Source organism: Rissa tridactyla, chromosome W (genome assembly GCF_028500815.1).
Source record: "Rissa tridactyla isolate bRisTri1 chromosome W, bRisTri1.patW.cur.20221130, whole genome shotgun sequence".
NCBI classification, from domain to species: domain Eukaryota; kingdom Metazoa; phylum Chordata; class Aves; order Charadriiformes; family Laridae; genus Rissa; species Rissa tridactyla.
Window position 1 is genome coordinate 8950181 of NC_071496.1, and position 4368 is coordinate 8954548.

Below are 4368 nucleotides of genomic sequence, written 5' to 3' on the forward strand. Positions count from 1 at the left end.
TTTTTGCTTTCAGCTCACAGACATGGTTGTCAAGATTTTAAAGGACTGTGTTGTGTGAATCTAAGTGACCACTCCACATCCATCCATGCCCAGTTGCAGGAACTGCACCGACCGAACCAGCAACTTGTGGAGACCACTGGGTGGAATCTCTTTGCTGGATGGACTTGGGGGTGGGGTTGGTTGAAGCAAATTATACTCATTGCCTGTGTGGAAGGAATTTGTCTGTTATGTTTAGTATGCTGTTTGCCGTGTTTAATAAGCATTATACAATCAGTTGTAGATGCCGCTTTGCATCGTACCCTTGTACGAGTTGTAGAATATGTTGCTGTAAAAACTATGTGTGTATCCATGAGAACCTGACCTTCACAGAAGAAGATAACAAGAAGGGATTACAACAATGTAGTCACGTATCAGACAGCCGCTGTTGGCAAAGCTGGATCATGAGTTTGGTGAGACTCGCTGCGTGCACTGGCCATGCGTGCAGCGACTCTAGCCAGTACTTCTCCACTCAATCCAGTGCAGGATATAGGAGGGCTGTCTCGGGTCAGAGAGGGGGAGAGAGACATGAGCGCACTTTGAAGATACAGGGGACGCCCTGAAGCACTGTGTCTGCCCTCACCCGCCCCCCCCCCATATAACCCCAACAGCTCCGAAGGCATTACAGCATGTTGAAAGATAAGATATAGTCTACTACTGCTGCAAGACGCATTGAACACCTTCCTACAAGAATTTCAACCTTACGCCCTGATAGGACAGTGGGATGATGCACTCGCAAAGAGCCTGACTGCATTAGAGTGGGTATTTTTCCCACATACCTTTTCAAAACCAGTAACTATGATGACTGAAATGGTACCGCGATTGTTTTTCCAGGGTCGTTTGTGCTGTCACCAGCTTTCTGGAATGGATCCAAGCCACATACATGTCCCCATCAAAAAGGATGACCTTGACCCTTGGTTATCACAAAGTCTTAACCTACAAATTGCCTTAGTACATTATATTGGGCAAATAAATTATTCTTTGCCCTGGCACAGACTATTACAGTCACTTTCACAAATTCCTTTACAGCCACGCATCCTGCTAGCGCCAAAGCCTCTTGCTGGCACCCGTATGGTGTCTGTAGATGGCTCAGGGACACGGTAAAGGCTTTTGACTTATTACAACAGGAACTGTTAAATGTAGTGGCAGACTCTCAATATGTTACTGGCATTGTTCAAAGACTTGAAGGGGCATTTATAAAACAACTAGAGAACCAATTGTTATTTAAGCTATTACTGCAATTAATGTTGCTTTTATGAAAAAGACAGTTTCCTTATTTTATTGTCCACATACACTCTCATAGCTGTTTACCTGGTCCTTTAACTGAGGGAAACACAGTTGCAGATTATCACACTCTGTCGGTAACAACTCCGAACATTATGCAGCAAGCTAAAATGTCGCATGATTTTTTTCATCAAAATGCGAAGGCATTGAGGAAGCAATTTTCTTTAACACAACAAGAAGCACATGATATTGTGTGAACTTGTGCCGATTGTCAGCAGCTGGCTCCTCTGCCATCATTTGCGGGGGTTAACCCGCGAGGGCTTACACCTGATGAACTTTGGCAATCCGATGTTACGCACATTATGGAATTTGGACATGTTTCAGTTGATTTGTTTTCTCACTTTGTTGTAGCTACTGCTCATACAGGAGAGAAGGCTCGTGATGTTATTTGACATTGGTTGCAATGCATTGCAGTCATGGGAGTACTGAAAACTATAAAAACTGATAATGAACCAGCTTATGTGTCCGCTAAAGTACAGGCCTTTTTTTTTTTTACAGACATGGGGGATTAAACATGTCACCGGTATTCCCCATTCCCCGACTGGGCAAGCAATTGTGGAGCTTATGCATCATACTTTAAAAACCACGCTTGCTAAACAAAAAAGGGGGAATCCCGTAGGTATGACACCTCAAGAGTGATTGTATAAAGCAACTCATGTTTTAAATTTTCTAAACATGTCGTCTTTGTCATCCACAGCAGTAGAGCGACATTTCAGAAGGACTGTTGAATGGCCTGAACAACCGAAGGTGTATTATAAGCACCTTGAATCGGGGTGCATGCTAACCACAGATAATACTGCAACAAGCAGAAGTTGTGAGCAAGACAATTCTGTAATGATTTGTACTTCTCATCCGTTGTTGGAGTGGGAGACGGACCCGGAGTAACGATGGAGTCTCAATATGAGTATGATCGTTCTCCCTTTATTCCAGTTTACACAGAGTATATATAGACAGGCAATAAGAGCACGCGCTAGCGGCAGCTATATGATTGGCTTACAGTCTCTGTTCACGCGCTGTCCATGCAGTTCATTCACACATCAGGTTGGTTACAAGAATTCACATAGTAAATTGCTTAGTCATTAGCACAACATGTTTTCTACCTTCTCAGTTCCCGTTTTTCCCATGTACTAATTCCATCTTCTACCACCTGTTTTGCCCTTAATCTAATCTCTCATAGTAGGGAGGCTGGCTCACATGGCCATTTTCTCTCAGACACATTCCTACAATACCCCCTTTTTCTTCTTGAGCCAGCCAGACATTATGCATGGCATTTTCTATCATGTCAGTCACTTTGCGGAGAACACACGAGGCTACCATAATCAATAATAATATAACCAACAATAGCATGAGCCCTTGCTTTAGTAAGTCTGATGATAACCATCCCGTTATACCCCATGAGCTTAACCAATCATCGAAACCATTTTTGACCACTTTTAATTTGGACATGTTATCCTTCAGATCCCGTAACTGCTTATGAATGGATGATGAGTGGTCGGAAAGGTTCATACAACACATACCTTCAAAATCTTCACATCCGTGACCCTGAGCTAACAGCAAAAAATCAATAGCCACTCGATTTTGCAACGTAGCATGCCGAAGACACAGAGCATCGTAGCATGGAAGACACAGAGAAGGCAGAGTTACTGAATGCCTTCTTTTCTTCGGTCTTCACTGATAAAGCCGTCCCTCACACATCCCATACCCTGGAGGCAAGGGGGAAGGTCTGGAGAGAGGAAGATTTTCCCTTAGTTGAGGAGGACCGGGTCAGAGACCACTTGGCCAAGCTGGACATTCATAAATCCATGGGCCCTGACGGGATGCACCCGCGAGTGCTGAGAGAGCTGGCAGATGTTATCGCTAGACCACTCTCCATTGTCTTTGAAAAGTCATGGGGAACAGGAGAGGTGCCTGAGGACTGGAGGAAGGCTAACGTCACTCCAATCTTCAAAAAAGGCAAGAAGGAGGACCCAGGGAACTACAGGCCGGTTAGTCTCACCTCTGTCCCTGGGAAGGTAATGGAGCGACTCATTCTGGATGTCGTCTCCAAACACATAGAGGAACAGGAAGTTATTGGAAGTGGTCAGCATGGATTTACCAAGGGCAAATCATGCCTGACCAATCTGATAGCTTTCTATGATGTTATAACGGGTTGGCTGGATGAGGGGAGAGCCGTAGATGTCATCTACCTTGACCTTAGCAAGGCTTTTGACACTGTCTCCCATAACATCCTCATTAGGAAGCTGAGGAAGTATGGGCTAGACGAGGTGACAGTGAGGTGGATCGAGAGCTGGCTGAGTGACAGAACCCAGAGGGTTGTGATCAGTGGCACAGAGTCCAGTTGGAGGCCTGTAACGAGTGGTGTCCCTCAGGGGTCAATACTTGGACCAATTTTGTTCAATATATTCATTAATGACCTAGATGAGGGGACAGAGTGTATCCTCAGCAAGTTTGCTGATGATACCAAGCTGGGAGGGGTGGCCGACACTCCAGAGGGCCGTGCTGCCATCCAGCGTGACCTGGACAGGCTGGAGAGCTGGGCAGAGAAGAACCTAATGAGGTTCAACAAAAGCAAGTGCAAGGTCCTCCACCTGGGAAGGAAGAATGCCAAACACCAGTATAGGTTAGGGGCGGACATGCTGGGAAGCAGCTCTGAGGAGAAGGACCTGGGGGTCCTAGTAGACAGCAAATTATCCATGAGCCAGCAGTGTGCCCTTGTTGCCAAGAAGGCCAATGGCATCCTGGGCTGCATAGGGAAGACTGTGGCCGGTAGGTCGAGGGAGGTCATTCTCCCCCTCTACTCTGCACTGGTGAGGCCACAACTGGAGTACTGTGTCCAGTTTTGGGCTCCCCAGTTCAAGAGGGACAGGGAACTACTGGAGCGAGTCCAGCGGAGGGCAACCAAGATGATTATGGGACTGGAGCATCTCCCTTATGAGGAAAGGCTGAAAGAGCTGGGACTCTTTAGCCTGGAGAAGAGAAGGTTGAGGGGGGACCTGATTAATGTTTACAAGTACCTAAAGGGTGGGTTTAAGGAGGACGGAGCCAGGC